Source organism: Anser cygnoides, chromosome 7, assembly GCF_040182565.1.
Source record: "Anser cygnoides isolate HZ-2024a breed goose chromosome 7, Taihu_goose_T2T_genome, whole genome shotgun sequence".
NCBI classification, from domain to species: domain Eukaryota; kingdom Metazoa; phylum Chordata; class Aves; order Anseriformes; family Anatidae; genus Anser; species Anser cygnoides.
Genome location: NC_089879.1, coordinates 32973201 through 32993152, shown reverse-complemented (window position 1 = coordinate 32993152; position 19952 = coordinate 32973201). Strand labels below are relative to the sequence as shown.

The 19952-nt window shown below is 38.1% G+C and overlaps 1 protein-coding gene and 1 long non-coding RNA gene across 7 annotated transcripts in view; one reads left to right on the top strand and one right to left on the bottom strand.

Moving 5' to 3' along the window:
- Positions 1–19952, bottom strand: part of LOC136791208 (uncharacterized) — a 102684-nt gene that overhangs the window by 39467 nt on the left and 43265 nt on the right. The window lies entirely within an intron of this gene.
- The window catches only part of MBL (mannose-binding lectin), a 52264-nt gene that overhangs the window by 15465 nt on the left and 16847 nt on the right, over positions 1–19952 (top strand). The window contains exons 5-8 of one of the 5 annotated variants that reach the window (XM_067000151.1): positions 3748–3821; positions 6451–6576; positions 7714–7814; positions 8266–19437. The gene's annotated coding sequence lies outside the window, so the exon portion shown is untranslated. Of the gene's footprint in view, positions 1–3747; positions 3822–4927; positions 5017–6450; positions 6577–7713; positions 7815–8265; positions 19438–19952 lie in introns of those variants that run through there. The other 4 variants (XM_067000153.1, XM_067000152.1, XM_013175329.3 and 1 more) reach the window with 4 other exon arrangements.

The window sequence follows — 19952 nt, the reverse complement described above, 5'->3', positions numbered from 1 at the left end:
TTTATTCCATATAATGCTTTTGTTAGAATAAACTTCACTATAAGTAAGGTTTAATTCATTAATTTAAGTAAAGAATTGAAGTTTAATTCATCTCTACTCTTATCATATGACAGTAGAAACACCTTTCTCATTTATTAAAAAGGAAAAGCTTAATTTTACTCAGTACATTAAATAATATTCCACAATTGATTGCAGAGGTAGTGATATGTGCTGAATCAAAATCTAAATATCCTCCATCACAAGTCACTCCAATTTTTGTTTGATGCCTAGCTTGCCTATAGATAAGCAGGTCATCAGATCATTCTAGTGGAGTCCTATTTCTTCAGTTACTAATTTGTTCTGAGAGCTGCCTTCATTTGAGAAATCTGTCCCACATTTCCTGCCATAATAAAGTCTTCCCGCTGGCTGAACAATAATAGACTAAATAATCCTGCCTGCTGCCAGAATTCAGCAAGGCACAGATGGAAGTTACAGTCATCAGATGTTTAAGCAGCAGAATACGCTGCTTCTAGTCATTTTTACTGAAGTGTTTCACCTGGGGGATAAGTTTATCCACTTGATCTCTTCAGTTTTGGCTTGAAATTTCAAGTCCCCTGGTGGTGACTTTTTGTAGTTAATGGTCCATCATATATCATTAGGACTTCTCTTAACTTGCAACCATGGGGAAAAAAATGATGTATTAAGATCAAAAGATGAATTCTGTCCCTTTTTTTTTCTTTTTTTTTTTTTTTTTGAGATGAAAAGCCACATGTGATAAAGTGTTATAGAAATACTGAGCAAGCTTCTCTGTCCAGCGAGTAAAACCTTGAGGCTAGAACTGACTGAATCATAACAAATGTTTCACTAACTGCCAAAATATCTGTGGGAAGCATGACCTTGTTGGGTAACTGAGCACATGCAATTTTGAATAAAGTCAGCAATGTCATATCTATTACTTGAAAAAGGTTGAATAAAATGCTGCAATGTATCAACCCTGTTCAGGCTACATGGAGTAAGGGGGTAGTTCAAGCAAATGTGAGGGGGAAAAAGAAACAACAGAAAGGGTTCAGTGGAAAGGATTTTGTTGAGTCTGGGGCCTCGACTAGAGAGGAGGGGATCGTGACAGAGTTTATAAACTGCAGGAGATAAAGATGCTGAATGACCCAAGGATTATGGGTCATTCTGGGTCAGATTAATGAGTCTTTAAAAGCATAAGCCTTCTAACAATTTGCTTATATATATATATATATAAAATAATATAATATATATATTATATATATATATGTATATATTTACACATGTAACTATGCATAATTTTTATCCTTAGGCCTTTCTGAACTTGTTTCTGATCAGGGCATGGCCCCAAAGAGTAAACTTTAATTGTATGCTTCTCTGTAGTTAATTGCTTTATATTGTATTTTCTCTCTGACCTGATGTTGCCCTTACTTTGGGCAATTCTCTGTTTCTTTTCATGCCAAAAAGCACAATGTATTTAGGTATTTAAAATGAGATTTTCCACTCTCTCAGAGAAGTATTTTTCTCAGTGTGGATTTTTCTTTGCTCTTTGTGCAGATAGAGCTTTTGGTTACTGATAGCCCCAGCATAGTTTTCATGTTCTAGGCAAGTTTACTTGATTAACTCTTTAAATAAAATGGTTTTGTGAAATCCGTATTTTCTAGATTTGGTATATATTTGTGCTGGAGGTGTATTAAATTAATTTAAGGTAAAGGTTTCAAGAGTATATGATAGCCTTGCTCTGTATTGTATAGTAAACAAGTTCAACATCCAAAAATCTCAGTATAAGTAACTTTTCCATGTGAAAATTAATATTCAAGTTATCCTGCATGACTCTTTTGCCCCTCTCTTGCTCTATCACAAGATAAGTGATTAGTTTTCTGTAAAACTAAGCCCAGATAACCAGAACTTGGCACATGTGTTTGGCAGGTAACAGTGAAAAACAAACAGAAGCCAATGACTGAAGTTTGAAAAGATGATGAACAGGAATTTGCAAGAAAATTTGTTTGAAGAACATTTGTCTGATGTATTAATCTTGTGTTGTAGATTCCCAGATATTGTAATCAATATAACTCCCGTTGTTAGTATTCACTCACTGCATATGATGATCTAACTCATTTATTTTATTTCATCACCTTAGTAGCATAATTTAGTAATAATATATTTATTATAATTTATTATAATAATTTAAATTACATTTAATTCAGTTCACAGTATGAACTACATTTAAGAATGGTAGGTGCCACTCCTGTTTACTGTAAACTGGCACAGCTAAGAAACCAAAGCTCTTGTCTCCTAATCAATAGTATATGTGTATAAATGTATATGTCTAATGTGCCAGATTCTAAGGGAAGGTTTTATCTGAAACATAATTGCAAAGGGACTGATGTCCATTAGGTATCTTTTAATTCTGTTCTTTCAGGATGAAGCAATACATAAATTGCCAAAGTTTCATTTCCTTAATGCATTTGCCTTTTAGATATTAAATGTGGAGCTCTTTTTTATGCTCTCCTGAGAGCAGCAAAAATACAGCTCTAAATTTATGCTGTTAATGCAGGAAACTTGAGGCATAAATGAGCAAAATTATTGGTGTGACAGGGGTGCAGTTTTGATTGCAGAGTGAAATATTGCAAGAATAGTAGTTTTAAAGCATGAACATGAGGTTGCAAATACAGCAATTCCTTTTCTTAAAGTCATTGCCTACCTAAATATTGTAGTTGCACAAATAGCTCTGTAGCACAAAAATGGCAGGACTTCAGTAGGAGCACTGGAATGTAAAGTGTACAGATATTTTAGTACAATTTCTAAATGCCTTAGAGGGCAAGTTCAACAAATTGACTCTTTGTATGGACATGAAGTAAGGAATGTTCAAGCGCGAGGAACTGTTTGAACATTTTTGATTTAAAAAGACCTGTCTGAAAGACTAAAGATTAAAAACGTCTTTATGAATACTGAAATTTTTGTATGCATGTATTTATGCAAATAAGTTCTGTTGTAGATGTTTAGCATGCCTTGAGGCTTTTTATAGTACTGAAAAATATGTACCTTACTTGGCATCAAGATCCCGTGATTACAACTGAGCTGGTGAGCAGTTGCATGGTACTGCTACCACCAGTTTCACATCCTCCTCTTCTGGTGCAATCTCTAAATAATAACAGCTAGCTCTACTCCAACACAGACTTTCCAAAAATAGGAACCAAGTACATGTATAATACTTCTAAAATGAAGGAATAGTATGGATGTCCTTAAAGGAGAAAAGATGGATCAGGACGTATAATTATTTATTTACTGTTTATTCATCGCTCTAACCTCTTTTTTTAGTTGATCCAAAGAACTACTGTTTTATATCATGTAGTGCTGTAAGTCTGTTTTAAATGATTGCTCAAGAATGAAAGATTTGGATACCTTTAAACTGTAACCCTTAAACCTTTAAATGTTAAAGTCCTGGAACAAAAAGCAAAAGCAATGTTCAAGATCCAGGTAGAAGCTAGGTACACTACAGACCAGGATACCTATGCCTAGAGTTGGCTTAGGGGAACAAGGGCTTCTGAGCTGGGACTCCAGCAGAGCCCTGCTCAGCCTGAGCTGGGCTCACCATGGGGCTGCAGCTGAAGGCACGAGCTCGGACAGCATGGAGTACCACCAAAGTGCACAGGTGTAAGGTTAGGGGTAACATACCCAAGTTTATGATGCTCTCAGGGGAAAGAAGACTGAAGCTGCCCCTTGTGTGTGTGTCTGGAATTTTTTTTGCAGACTTTTGAGAACCTTTTCTGAAAAATGTAAAGCTGCCAGAGTTTCAGTGCCTGCCTGCCTGCTGCTAAACTAAGGTAAGCACTAGGCTTCAACATTGCTGTAATGGTGGTGTTGTAGCTGTGTGTTAGCTGCTTAGATGCTGAAGTACATTTGGGACACATTAAATACAGTAGAGCCAGATGGGCAAAAGAGGTGATTTTCCCATTATGTTTAGCGTTTGTGCAGCCTCACCTCCGAATACTGTGTGTAGTTCTGGGCTCCGCAGTATGAAAAGGATGTTAAGGTCCTTGAAAGGACCTTGTTGAATTCCTCCCCAGAGGAGGGCAACAGAGCCAGCCAAGGGCAGGAGGGCACGTGCTGTGAGGAGAGGCTGAGGAGGCTCGGGGTGCCCAGCCTGGAGGAGAAGAGGCTGAGAGGCAACCTCGTGCATAGGCAGGTGCCGGGCTCTGCTCCCTGAGCACCAGTGGCACCAAGCTGCGATGGGGGAGCTCAGGCTGGGCAGGAGGGGGCATTGCTTTCCTGTGAGGGTGGCCAAAGGCTGGAGCAGGCTGCTCAGTGAGGTGGCTGGTGCCCCATGCCTGCCAGTGTTCAAGGCGCATTTGGACACTGCCCTCAGTAACTTCTAGTGAGCCCCAAAGTGGTCAGGCAGTTGGACTCGGTGACCTCCGAAGGCCCCTTTCCACTGAACTGAACAGAACCATTCCATTCCACATTTCTTTAGATTAGATTCTCCTCATTGTTTCTTTAATGTCAGTGAATTTATAACTGGCATAACAGGTGATAAATTCAGAGTATACTCTCTTATTAGAACATTAGCCTACTTCAAGACTGTCTGGAGGTTTGCAAAGAATCTTTCAGTGTTTTTTTAGCAGAATTAGAAATTCCTCAAGTATTATTAAAAAATACTGTCCATGGAAAGAAAAATGATCTTAAATTTAAATCAGATATGAGAATAATGTAAGGAAGGAATAGAAGGAGTATAAAATCTGATCTACGCCTGAATCTTCAATAAGCCTTACAGAAATGGGAACCTCTGTGGAACATCTTCCACAGCAGCCCATAATTAGATCTCGATATCCTACAGTAGCCGGTAAAATGACAACTGGGTATGGGGAAAGAACAGTGGGAATTCCAGATGCGATTGGAAGAATATGAAGTCAGTTCAATATAGCACAGAAAAAAATCCTTCCTGTTTGAATTTCAGATTTACTGCTAAGTTCAACATGATGCAAATTAACTTTGACAGAGGCATGATTCAGAGACGTTATGGTCTGTGGAAATATTTTCATTGCTTTTATTAGACTTTTGATCACAATCTTCAATGTAGACTTTGCATGGGCTTAAGCATTAGCTTGCAGTAACTTGCTCATTGTTTCTGTTATTTTTAAGTACTCTGGAAGTCAGAAAATAATCTACATTTGATTTCTATTATGCCAGATAGTAGCCATATCAGTTAATTAGCTATCAGCTGAAATTCTCTTGCTGCTACAGTGTAATTGTTTACCATTTTTAGATTATTCTTTTAGATTAATTATTTAAATGTATCTAAAGTAAAGTGGCATAGGGAGAGATTTTAGATCATTTCACTAAATGTTTAGCAGGCTAATGGAAGGTTGAACTCCAAAATTAGCTCTGCTAAGACTTCTGCAAAGCAACAAAAATTACAGAGTAAATAACCAAGTGCTCTCTGTGCCTCTAGTTTTCATTTTGTCATTTATCAATGAAGCTGCATTCAGAAAAGGTGGCATTCATTTATTTTTAATTCAGTCTGCATTTATGTAGATGACTTTCTGATAATAGGTCTACTAAAATGATTCTGAGTTTAACATAACATATAGCACTACATTAAATGTGTATGAGGCAAACCATATTTATGATCTCCTGTTTTACAGAGGATATATTGATGTGCTACCTCTTATTGTTGAGATTTCATAATTCTGGCCTTGGGTTACATTGGTGTTATACTTACAACACAGCTTATCTGTGTGTATCTACCTTTTTCTCAGCCGGGTAGATAAATGTATATTTGATAGATCCAGTATGCATGTTTCTTGGCTGCTGAATACAAAGATCTAAGTTCACTAAGTTGGATGTTAGTGCAGTTCTGTTTGAACAAACTCCATGAATTCAGAGCAACTGTGAGCTCAGATTGGGCATTTGCTACAGTTAACGAGTGAAAGAGCAAAATGGAATATAAAGATATGGAATTACAAGGGCTGAATTTTGCAGTTTTAATGGCTTACCAGAAATACCCCCATAATTACCAGGCTTTTTAGCCCTCGCCAAGCCCGTCACCTAACACTTGAGAAATAGAGGCTTCCAAGCATGTTGGATACCTGCCCCGTTTCTAAGGCCTGTTATTTTCAGGGGGCATTGCACACCCCCAACTATGAGCGAGGAGGAATGCATCTGGGAGTACATATGTGCCAAGGCTCTGACAGGATGGTGAAATAAAACCTCAGTTTGCCACTTTGGGTTTCCAAATTTTAAGTGATTTTTGAAATTAATTTTTTTTAAGTGCTTCTTTCTTAAGGGGTTTATTTAAGAGCTGACTGGGAGTATTCATTATTCATGCTACGTATTAAACGGCAGCAAAAAAAAAAAAAAAAAAAGTGGTAATCAAGGCAACTTGATTTAGTATAGATGTATTACAGAGCATGAGCAGCTGAGGAGAGCTAACAGCTCTTTCACTACCTCTTCCAGACCAGATGATGGAGCAGTGCTGCTGCGTCCAAGCCGAGTACGTCAACCCCGGGAATGAGAGCTCCTGGCAACAGCTCCAGCGTTGCAAAGACAGAAAGAGGAAATGGGGGACAGGAGGGCATCCAGGTACAAAAAAAAAATCTTTCTCCAATCTGTCTTGCTCGCAACTATGTTCAACTGTTCTTCACTAAACTAACGTTTAGTACAGTTCTGCTCACCCTGCAGAGTATGTTTAGAAGACTTGCGAGCATAGCTATTCTGAAGGTTTATAAAATCTTCTGATTTAGTATGATTACGGAGCTTTCAGTTTTCGGTTACCATATCTAAATCCATTCTGGTCTGACAGTGAATGAAGTCTGTTCCTGATGGAGTTGCTTCAGAATTTTTTCTGAAGAATCCTTCATACCTTTTTTTTTTTTTTTTTAAGCAAAATATGGAGGTGTGTAATATATAGCACAGCTCAATATTTTAAACTAAAGGTGGAAACCTCTATAAGAATGTCATTTTTTTCTTTTTCCATATCAACAAGAAGAAAGGCCAAAATAAAGGAAATTATGTAGGCATAAGAACTATTTCCAATAGAAGTTGGTGCTAGTAATGAGGAAGGAATTCATTAGCTATCTGAGCATACTTAGCTAACATCCTTACCAAGCACACTCAAAATATTGTAAAGAAAAAATGACATTATTTTCATCTATGGCTTAAAGTTGAAGAAGTATTATTAAGGCAATTTAAAATGCTTATATTAAAACTAAAATGATTTGATATGCAAAACTAAATGTGCCTGGACCTATTGGAAGCATCATTCTGACTCCTGTTAAATTCTGCAGAAATCTGATGTTTCAAGATGGCTGGAGGAAAGAAATTTAATTTTAACTTTAGAGAAGGTCTGAAATTTTCTCACTACCAAGTTAAGAAAAAATGGTAATGAACGCAAATGTATGTGTCATAAGAGAATGAGTACTCATAAAATGAAGCTGCTCACAAGAAAATACTATTAAGGCATTAAACTAATGAAAAAACAACAGTATAGAAGAAAGGGCTGCTTAAAGGTTGTGAAAGGTCATACAATCCATCTCTGCCTGAAGGAAGGATAGAAGACTAACGCCTTTAGGGCAAATCGTTAAGGCAGTACGCTTTTATATCTTACTGAAGTTACTTAGGCAGAAAAATTTAAACCTTTCCAATTGAAGCAAGAAAGGCCTTCTGTCCTTTCCTCATCCTTTCGATACTGATAGTGACTTATTTGCTCATCTGTGTTAGCAGGCAGCTGAAAAGGACATAATGGAAGAGAAGGGATCCACGCTAGTCACAAACAGGCAGCCTTATGCATCAGCACCAGAGCTGCAGTGGCACAAAGCAAGGCAGGTTTGCCCCTTCTGTCCAGCAAAACAATCGCTTTATTAGTCTTTACAAAAAAAAGTCTTCCGTAAGTATATACTCTACCCGAGTCTTGGCAAAACTTTTTGTTGTTGCTTCTGAATATCAGCGTCTTTTCAAGATGTTTTCTAATGTAGTTTTCTATCAGATACCTAGAGTTTCCTCTATGGCTTTGCACTGGTACTTGTCATAGTTTCCGTGTAAGCAGCCTGGAGAGGATGGCAGAAATGTCTCCCAGATGAAGCTTTTGGCAAATATGCCATACTGGCACACACTTCTTTTCTTGCCATCATTTTCTCAGGCCAGATATTTGAATAATATATTTTTCTCTTGCTTTCCACATTTTCCTCTTTAGAAATGTCATTGTCAAGAGCAATTAATTGCCATTCTATGCAAATATGAGAAAGTAATGATTTGCATTTCTGTTCCTTACAGAATTCCTCAGAGCAGCAGAGATGGCAAGCAGGATACTACAGAAAGATAGGGAGACCAAGATAAAACAGTGGCAATTTCCCAGCCAGAGGAGCCTTCCAGCTTAGCTAGTAATAAAGACAGAAGTCTAGACATGTTTCTAATAAGGCAGTATTAACTCACCATAATTATTTTACCTTAAGGTAGTGCTCATTCATCATCATGGCACTGCTATAAATAGAATATCATTGCTTCACATTTTCCAATAAATCCAATATATTCTGAGATTAAGTATGGCAGTGAAGTTTGTGATTTCAAACAGTAACGCATAGCAGTTGCTATTTACCAGAGAAATCCCTCTTAATGAATGAAGTATTAGGGTTTAGTGATGATTTGAGATTCAAAAGAGACCGCATTTTCTCCTGAAATTGTAATTAATTTACTTCCAGTATATCTAGGTCAGTGCAGTTGCTCAGTCTACATGGAAAGTTGACTACTGTCTAAATTATCCCACTCTTAAAGAAGCAATCCACTGCATAGCACAGAAAGCTTTTCATTATTGTATCTCCTCCCATCACATAATTTTACAAAGCCTGATTGGGTAAACTTGCAGAGAAAACAATGTCTCATTTCCATTTAAGTAATCTTACTAAAACCAAAAGGAAGACTTAAAAAGCCATTACTCTGTTAATTATAGCAATTTATTCAAAAACGATATAAACGCAAACATCTGAAAATGTTAAATATATTGAATATGAATATATGTATTCTGGAATTCCATTTAAGTTCCGTAAAGTTCAATCTTGTGCGTTACACCTGTAGTAAAAGATTAGGGTTTCCTTTTAGTTGTTATGGCCTTTGTCTAGTGGTTTTGCGAGCAATATGCAAATGTTTGCAATACTATGAAATCATGGTATAGACTTGCTTTATTTGCACTGTTTCTCTTCATCTCACTCTCTTCAGCTTCTTTGATTCAACTCATTGGATCATGAAATCTTAAAGATCATGGGAAATATGGGCTGTGTGGTCCAAACAGGACAACATTTAAAGACTTTATGAGAACTGAGTGGCATAGTTCATCCTTTTCTTAAAGGAATCAAAAAACAAATAAAAGGAGTAGCTTACAATTATAGACAGAAGCCTTGCAGAGTAAACAAACATGTCATAAAAGTAGGGGAAAAATGTGCACTTTCCAGGGTGAGAGTTGCAGATAAGGTCCTTGTTTAGGTAGGAGAAGCTGGCGTAGCAGAGGTGCAGCAGTTTCCATTAGTCACTTCACCATATAGGTGAATTAGATTCAGAGATGTGGTTTGCAATTGATGTGGGCACCTGAAAGGGTGCAGGCTTTGTTTTGTCCACAGCTGAGCTGTGCGGCCAAACTATCACACAGCAGGTGGTGGGTGATATGCTGGTGGCATAAACCACGGCCAATTACTTCATACAAGAAATACAATATTCCTTCAAGAAATTGCATTTCTCAGAGTTAAAACAGATTCCTCTGAGATCTGGCTGAAGTCATTCTCCAGGATCTTACTAACACCATGATCTAAAGGCCATCTCAACGGGTTTCTTGTTCCAGGACCCCTTTGATCCTGATCCCCTTTTCAGAGAACTACAGAGCTGGAAACCCATTTAAACTTTTCATTTGGAATAGCAGTACTCAGCTGAACTGACATCAAAGTAAATTGGCAAATTGGCTGTGGATTTGTATGCAGTGCTTTCACATGTGGGTCACTCAGGGAAATAGCGTGGCCTTGCTCAGCAGGCTCCTAGAGGCTGCCACTCTGCTATGCTGTGCTGACAGTAATTTAGATGTATTGTGCTTCTGGGTCCTCCTTATTCTCCTGCTCCCAAAAGACATGATTGCCAGTGGAAAAATATTCAAAACCATTTTTTTGAAGGTGACTTGAGACTTCAAAAGCTCCTCATTGCCAAGCTGCTGAGCTGCTTGCTTTTCTAAGGAAGTCAGCAGAGACCAGTGCTATAGAATAAGTAGCAGGTAGGCATAACGAGACCATTGCCTGCAATAAATGCTATACAGGCAGAAGAAATGCTTAGGCATGTATGTAATAAAATCCTATAACTCGGACAGGGAATTAGTAGAAATAAATAGAGTGGTAAAAAGAGAACAACGCACAAATGCATAAGTGGAAAGGTGGATCCTGTTAAAATTTCTGCCTCTAATCTATCTGTACCTGGGTTATTTGTCACTTGGTATAAATGTACATGTTACTTAATATATTGTCTGTGTATCAGATTTAAGTAACATTTTGGACTGTATTGCATAAATGATATTATGGTTTTACTTGCATCATCAGTGTTTTAGCATTCCTGCTTGGATGTCATACTGCAGTTTGTGAACCACATGACTTTCTTCCATCATTTGTTTTGTCATCAGTGGATATTAATTTTCTTGTGTCCTGCCCTCCTTATCACTGTTAGACAAACAGACAACATCTGCTGTGTAGTGACTCACTGAAAGAAAATGAACATTCCCTCTTACAGCAAGGTGACATTAGCAACAATAAATCTTCCCATGACCTATCATTTAGTAGTCTATCATTTTAGTAGTCATTTATATTATCTGTCATTTAGTAGTCATTTCACAGTTATGTATGAAGAGCTGTGAAGTCTCCTATGATTATCTAAACACAGGTTAGAAAACATTGGGGGAAACAGATGGTTGTTTTTAAGGGCTTCTCTTGTATGTATGGAGGTGCTGGGGATCTATTCCACATCTTTCAGAATTAGTTCTGCATTTACACATGCTATTTAAACTAATACATTAAAATTAGGATTTAAAAATAATGGGTATGTTTTAAAAAATTCCGGAAACCTACAGCTCTTATTGAGGTCAATGAAAACTTTGGGGTACCAGGCTTTTCGAAAAGATTACGAATGTCTTCAGGCTTTAGTGGAAAGGGGCTCTAGAGTGCAGCCATTGCTTGTCTGCTGCAGCAATTACTAACAGAAAAAAGTCTGTGCCAGCTCACGGGGAGTACTTTTTCTGTTCTAATATATACATCAATTTACACTGAAGATTCTATTCAAACTACTAGTCACGTAAATGTTATTCGGACTATATGAGGTAAGTGACTAACAGAATAATAGTTATTATTATACTGGAGCTGCAAAATTCCCGTTTGATGGGATGTGACCAAGAAGTACTTGAGAGCTAAGGAGCTCTGTCATAATAAACAAACAAACCCATTTTTGCATCTCTCATTGTATCAACACATCTTTGGCTCACTCTCTTTAGAAAAATCTAGTGTTTCAGAATCCTGGCTTCAAAAAATCTTGTTAACTTCCATATTTTTGGCAACTTTTAAGACCAGTTACAATTCATTACCAAATATTTTTCAAATGCTAAGACACATTTTATAGAAATGAAACAACTTTGATATTTGAGTAGCAGTGCTATCAAAGACTAATGACAACAGCTAGTTGTTTAGTTGCTGCTATAAACTAGTTGCATTGTGGAGGGGGTTAAAAAATATATATATTTGGGTTTATTCTACAATGTTGGGTAATTGTGCATGTCATTTACAAAAGGCACTTCAGCAATGTTGCCCTTGCATTCAAGAGTCAGATCTAGAGGAGGCACTGAGGAGGAAGAGCTTGTTCTGCCTAACTGCCCATCTGCTACATAGCAACCTCTGGATGCATCTCAAACAAGGGAGTAAAGCTTGGAGTGTTTCTCTAAACAGGCTCAACCTGCAAAATGGCATCTGCCCTGTGACAAGCTGTGAGTCTATTCCAAAACTATTCAGAACCCTAAAACTGCTTTTGAAACAGAAGATAAATGAAAACATAAAAGGAAGTTATTTTTACCATTTGCGTGACAAAGTGAATGTGAGAGAGCTGGTAAAATATTAGTGGAAAGTAGGTAATACAAAATACTGCACTAGAGTTATTGTAGGTCTTTCATTTCTGTGCAAATGTTAGATGTTTGATTTGTTGTTTAGTTCAACATTATCACTGGTATGTGTTTAATCCACAGTCCAAAAAGTCGATAGGAAGCTCTACAGTGTCTCAGCTGTTGGTAAGAACTCACCTAACTGTTAAAGCCACAGAAGTTCTTCCCTCTGTTTGGATAATAATTTGGGGGTGTAATAGCTGGAGGGTGGGTTCATTTGTATACATTCTTCATTATCTCCAACAGTTCAAAACCACCTGGTTTACTAATGCCTCTGTTGATATTGCTTTAGCACGACTTGTTTGCGTTTGACCTAATATTCAAATTTAGTCCAGAATTAGTGCAGAAGTGTGTGAAGTTTGTGCAAATCAAATCCAGTTATCATTCTTTGCAGCCATCACTGAGTTCAAAGCTGTGGACTGAGATGTAAGCACAGTCCTTCAGGTATGTGGACATGCTTTTTTTTGTACCCATATTAGAGATATTTTGCCAGGTAGTGATGGGAAGGAAGAGTTGACAGGGGAAGGAGATCCTGGGTGTAGAAAGAAGTCTTTGGTGAAGTTGTGCTTATTGTTTGCATGTGTATCTAACTGGTAATAGTACTTAGCTGTTTTCTTGTTGAAAGTTAAAATGACATTAGTGTGTCATGGTGTGTAGGAAAAGATTTTGACACAGCTGACTAAAAGACATGTGAAATGTGAATTTCTTAATTGCTTATAGTCACTAAAAAGCACAACTGATGTGCCAGTGTGGTACATCAATTCAGACTGTGCAGACATGCTACACTGTATTGCAACACCTGAGATGTTCATTTCTATGTTTCATGTCTAAACGAGCGCAGGAGGTCAGTGGAAGTGCTTTGGTAGAGGCAAAAAAAATCCTTCTATTCCTTTACCAAAAATTGTTAAAAAATTGATCCTTGATTAGAAATGTAACTACATACAGTAAACCTATGTACAGGTGGTGTTGCTGTTGAACCTTAAATACTTTAAGGACTTCTCAAAAACAATTGTTTCTTCCCCTGTTTAGCAAAAGCTTCATCAGGCATAAACTGTCAGTATCCCAACATTACAAGGCTTAGCTGCTCATAGAAATATTGGAATACATGCCGAAGGAAACATATGGCTTTGCAACTTGGGGAGGAAGTTATTTAGTAATAGAATTTTATTTAGAGATTGCTCATTAATTCTTTAAATCAGCTTTTGGTTACAAGTATTTACTTAAGTTTATACAACATAAATTGCATACAACTACTGCTCAAATTATTCATTATGAATAATGTATTCGAACAAATACAGGCCTTTAATGTGTTTGCAGCTGATTTGTAGTCAGTTCATAATTTTTATGTCTGCGCTCATTTTTTCAAGTTGTTTACTAGTTTAGGTTAGAAGTGGGATTTTACATAGCTCCAAGTATTTTCTATGCAGTTTTCAGTCCGTATGATTTATTGCCACAGGTGCTTTTTTCTCCCTCCTTGACAGTCTCTGTTAGTCCACCTGCCTAACAGCCTCCTGAAACATTTACTGTGCAGGTAATGGAAAAAGAAGTGTAAACTGCTGAAAAAAAAAGTTATTCTGCTTCAAATCTTTTTCTGCAAAGATTAGTTCATGCAATGGCTGCATTATCATCTAATAAACTCTTGTGCATTCCTCTTATATGAAAATGCCATGTGTCCAAATATTCATGACTTAATAATCATATGCATAGTTTGGCATAGTTCATATAAAAGAAGTAGAATGAACTGTGAGAAATATCCCAGAACAAAATGCTTTTATTAAAAAGTCATGTTTTCTGAAACAGGAATGTTTCTTTCAGATCTGTTTCTGAGAAATGGCTGGAAGCCCTGCTGATTCTGGACCCGGGCATCCTGGTGCAGCCCTGCTCATCCTCACCCTCGTGATGGACCTTTTGAGCCCGAATGGACCCAGGTAGTTCTCCTGATTCTTATAACGTATCGGTTTCAAATCATGGTAGTGGAAGTTTCTGCTCACTGCTCAACCCCTTGTTCGTTTAATCAATGAGTGCTAGCTATATGCTATGCTGGGGAAAGAGCTGTGATTAACATAGCACATGCTTTGTCCTGGAGTGATACAGACTTGCAGTAATGCCACTTCAGCAATCAAGAGCAATCAAGTCATAACGTGCAGCCAGGGAGAGCTGAGCGTGGAAGCACTGTCTAAGGTAAGAGCTCACGGTTCTAGCTCCCTGATGTGCGTCTGATGCATGCCCTCATCTTCGGCTGGGCTCAGGTCTGGGGCTGTGCAGCTACAAGTGCAGTGCAGCCTTCCTTTGAAAGCTGTGCAGCTCTTCAAAGCTTTCACATGAACTTCTGAAGATCTTAGACAGAAACGTGTTCTGCTACTTTTATCTGTGCTTTGCTTAGTACTGTCGTGGCTGTCTTTACTTACACTTGAAAGTTATTTTCCAGTGCAATTTTTGTCTCCTACTGGAGAGCTAAGCCACTTCTTAACGTGACTAGCTAAAAAAAAAAAAAAAAAATTGCCTGTAAGGGTGCTGCCTATTAATATGCCTTGTAATTAGTATGCTCTGGATCCATGGTCGAAAGGCAGAATTCCAGTTAACTTCTTTGGCTCGTAGGAGCTCCTCACAACGTGAGCTGGGGGAAAAGCCAAATGGTGGGGGGCTCTCAGCTCTGTTCCCCAGCCCTGAGAAAAATGACTCATGGATCACTTTCCGTGGATCAGTGGCCATGATCCTCTGCTAGGAGACTTTGTTGCCAGGACAACCGTTGCCAAGACAGACTGGTTTTCCTTGGGAACAATTCCGCTGTGTTATTTCTATACAGCAAACCTTCTCCAGTATTTACTGTTAGACCCATGCGAGAAGCTCTTGGAGTTTCCAGGTGGAAACTGAGAAACAGTAGGAAGGGCAAGTGACTCTAACCACCAAGAGGGAGCTTGCAATCTCACATAGATCTGCACAAAGTTCACGGTCTCTCTGAATGTGCATGCACTCTGCAAATATGGGCCCCAAAATATCAAAAGGAATTCCAAAGCTTACAATTCTCTTCAGCAATATTTAGTTGGGAATAGATGAGGTCTTTAGGGATGTTCTGTATTTTAGTGCATAGCTATAAAAGTTTTCATGATTTAGTACAGAGGCTGTGATCAGCACCTTGCGTGTGCTGAAAGTGGCAGATTCCACCACCTCACCCTGTCTGTGAAAAGCATGTGCTTTGTAGAATTACTGGCATGCCTTCAAAAGAGGACCCTGTTCCCTTTGAAATTGCTTGTAATTTTATATCACCTGAAAGATTGCCTTTGGTTCACTTTATTAAAAGTATAGTGTTACTATATGCAAAGTCAATAATCCTTTTTGATACAGAGGTTCCTAAAGTTTATGATTCAAAACTTTACCATTCTGGTATTGGTTTCCAATTTTTGCATTAAATGATTCTGGTTTAAGGAGAAAGTTTGATTATGGTATAATATTAGATGATATTCAAGTCAGTGGATGTAAAGTAGTTAAATGAATAAGCTACTCTCCCGAGTACATATGCATATTTAACACTCTTGTTGCTGTCCACCAGAGGTCACTTCCTAGCTACTTTATTCATTATCGACTGTGCTTTCAGTTGAGTGGTTAACCTCTCTTGTTCTCCCTTGTCGTAGACTTCTGGATCAGCTGTGCAAATGCAAGTCCTGAAAATCCTGCTAATGACTGACTCGTTTCTAGAATCATTAAAAGACAGAAAGGCAAGATCCTGCTGAAACAGGAAAAGTATTTAATTGATCTCATAATCACACCTAAGACACATCCCTGAGTGTCTAATCTCAGTAACTTCCCCATGCTTTGCAAGCTTTACTGTGCATATTAAAGAATTTTCAGTACAACCAGACACTATTGTGTGCTAGCAAATCTGTGTGAAATTATATCTGGATTTTTATCTAAATTGTCACAAAATCTTTCTCAATGTGCACTTAAATTGAGAAGTAAAATGTATTTACGGCTTCTGATACTTCAACAGTATGTGAGTTTCATCTGTCATGTGCTTGGAGAGGCCTGTGTTTGACAAGTTTTTCTTTCAGTACAGAGAAAAACGTCCAGAATTCTTTACTTGACTTATCAATTAACGAACTGAGCAACTCATCTTACAGGAGTGGCATTCTACATCATCTTTTGTAAGTAAAGTGAAAATCTGGAAATTAGACATGATATTTTATGAGCTGTAAAAGCGTGGATGCTTTTTAGCTCAGGTAGATGGAAGCTTAAGCAGCTAATATTCAAAAGAAAAGGAGGCACTCAGTATGTGTGTTCTTAGCAATCTGTTCCCTGTGTGAGGAGGTGCTATGTGAATTGTGAACTTTGTCTGAAACCTCAAACACACCTGAACTTCCTCTAAGTGAAGAAAATTGTTTGTTTTTGTCTGGTCTGCTTCAGATTCATCTCACTGTCTTACTGCTTCTCTAAAGACTATGTTCAGTCTTGCTAACTTTGAACTATAGACCAGCATCTCTATAGAGTCTGTTTTTAATTTAAAAAACAAAAACAAAAAAACAGAAGTAGTTTTTGGTTTATAAGCATAGGTCCAGACTAAAATGCAATCATTTAAAGTTTAAGGGAGGAGGAGTTGCTATCAGTTTTGTACCTAGTTTCCTGGCTACTTGGCCCATGATAGAAAAATAAATAAAGGAATATCTGGTTATCATTAACACCCACTGGAAACTTGCTGGGAATGACTTTTTTAGGTCTCTATTTTTATAGACAGACTCCAGTAACATGAACTCGGACTTTTCTACATGTTGATACTTATACTAACTGCTACAGTGAACAAAGGGTGAGACTATAATTTTAATCACAATATTATTCCTATTCCTACTTATCTGTGTTAATTGCTGTGGCATTGTTCCTAGTGTGTCCTGCTATAGAAATTTCCGTCTCTCATGACAATTGATAATTTTACCTTGCTCTTAATACATAGAGTGGGCACAGAACATCCAAAGATTTTACCATTAGTGAGGAATGACTCGAGGTGGTGGACCAACACGGGAAACAACTATTCATCCACATAGTCTTTGGGGCTGGCTGACAAGTGAAAAGAAATAGACTAAGAGCTTCGGCTCTGCTCCATCCTTGCTGTGCAGAAGTACGGATGCATGGTAGGTTACACAGGCAAGGGATAAATCACTACTAATTCAGAAGAAAAAGATCCTGCACAGGACAGCTTCCACTTTACATCTTTCTAAGGGCTTTAATTAAGCTCTCTGTATGAGCACCTATTAAGACTTGTGCTCCGTAATGCCTGGTCTGAGGTTTTTCTGAAACAAGGTTATTCCTAGAGTCTTGTTCTTCAGAACTCTTTAATCCTGCCTCTAGTTTTCTCCATGAAAAGTTTGAAATACTTTTTAAGCTCCTGGTTTGGAGATAAGAGCACGCTGTTGGTCTGACATCAAAGTGAATCAATGAGCTGGCTGTGCGTTTCTATCCACTGCTTTAGCCATATATTCCTTTGCAAGCCTCTAGGAGCTGTCACCCTTGCTATGCTGTGATGAAAATAATTGGATATAGCTCCCACTTCTGTTATTCCCATATGATATTGCTGCTGGTGAAGAGTACTCAAAACTGATGGCTCCAAAGTCAACTTTAAACTTCAAAAGCCAAGTGTTCTCACGTGCTGGGCTGTTTGCTTCTCCAAGGAAATTTGCAGAGAGCAGCACCATACATCAAAGAGCAGACAGACATAAGAAAAGACCATTCCCACAAAGAATGATATACAGAAAGAAGATACATTCAAGCATCTAAATAGTGAGGAGCTGAGTACTCAATTCTGGAGGAAGGGAAGTCTGTATACAAATAAGGCGATAGAAAATGAATTGACAAATTCCTTGAAGAAAACCTTCTAATAATTTTGAATAATGAACCGCTTGCCCTTATGATTTTTATTTGTCACTAAATGCAGGAATTTACAATAGTCCCGTAGGCTTGGATAGTGCATAAACATGCTGTTGTGGTACAGCTTAGTAACATTTCTCCTGTGTGATAAACTACAGTTCAAAAAGATGCTTCACATGATACTGTTTGTTGTTCTGAGCAGGTGAGAACTGGGAGTAGGGAAATTGCTAAGAACCCTATCTACCACATGCTTCCACTTCTGCAGGCAAGGGACCTTCAGAGAATTGCAACAGGGATAAATAAACCAGAAAAATAAAACAGATGTTTTCATGGGTTACAAGGTGACAACATGAACCTTGGATGTCACATGTTGGCAGCAAATGGGTACCACATTCAGGCTCTTAGCCAAAATAGCAAAGGTTGGTATGGAAATTCCAGCTTCCTATTTAAAGAAATACATCTCTAATTCCAAATTCCTGTTTAATGGTATTGGGTCTATAATGATTTTAGCAAATCACATCTGAAAAACAGCACTGCTCTGATTTGATGTTTTCATTTTATTTTTACTGACACTAAATTTATTCTAGCTCCTGAACAGAAAAGATAGAGATGCAGCCTGACAGGCTACAACATCTGTATCTGACTCGATCACATCGGAGAATATCAGCCCCAGAAACAGGACCTTAGGAACAAAATCACTCCTGCTGCTGCAGGTATGGAGATTTTGATTTGATTTTTGCAGCTGGAGATGTCAAACAGGGCTTCCTCACACAAGGTAAGGAAGTTTTCTGCAAGCAGAGGTGCCAGAGACATCTCTTCCTCAAAACTGTATTTTGTTACTCATTTTGCAGAGCTACCCATGGCAATATCCCCCCAGACACACTGTTTTTGCTACAGTATGTTTCATGTCTACAGAATAGTACCATAATTGGATGGACATGCAAGCTCTACTGACAATTTAGCCTCATCACCAGTTTGAAAATTAAACCATTGACTGAATAAAGGGGAAACATCTTGCAGTCAAAATGTTTGGTACCTGCAGGTATTCTGATTTTTTGTTGGTTGGTTGGTTGTACTGTAACACAGTCAATATCTCTCCAAGGCCATGCAAAGATCAAAGGGCTTAATCCCAGAATGTCGTATGCAATAACATGTAAATAGGGTGGTAAGGTTGAAGTAGGCAATCACTAGTGTTGTGCAAGACAGAGATAAGCCAGTAAGCCACCTCTTCCCAAAATAAAGCACAAAATTACAGCTTTTAGTAGAAATGTAAGGGATTTTTTTCCTCTTGGCAGGCTTGTCCCCAAGATAAAAATCCAGCAAGTGTCTTTTCCAGTTCTTCTCTACTACGTTCTGTCACGCTGGCTGTCAGGAAAGCCAACAGAGTGATAAGAGTTTCACTGTGTACTGATCAGGTAAAGGTGCTGGTAAGTACAGCTCTCTTTTGCTCTGATAACTATTTGACCATACTGAGGCCCTGCAACCCTTGCAGGTACAGACATGCTGCTTAGAAAGGAGTTCTGTTGGCTGCCCTACCAGTGCATGACAAGCTATTGAGGAGGAATGTTAGCAATATGTGATCTGTCAGTTTAATTTCTGGCCCCTATAAATGTAATATATACTTTTGAGGAACAGTTTCCCAGTGATTGACTTAATAAGGCTGTCCTGTGCTGTCAAACTCAGATTTTGGGGCTGATGGCTCAGAGCTGTTACTGCTTTGACTAGGACTGGAGCAATGACTCCTAGCTGCCTTTTCCACGATCCATTCCCCACTGTTTACCTGCATTGGGTGAATCATGTCCTAAAGCACCTTTTATGGAGGAATGGAAGAATTTCCTGAGATTTATATCTTGAAATAGTATCTCCTATATCTACTCCAGAGCTAACTAGCTTCCTAAATATAAAAGAATTTTCATGACATCTTTCAGAGTCTGATTTTAAT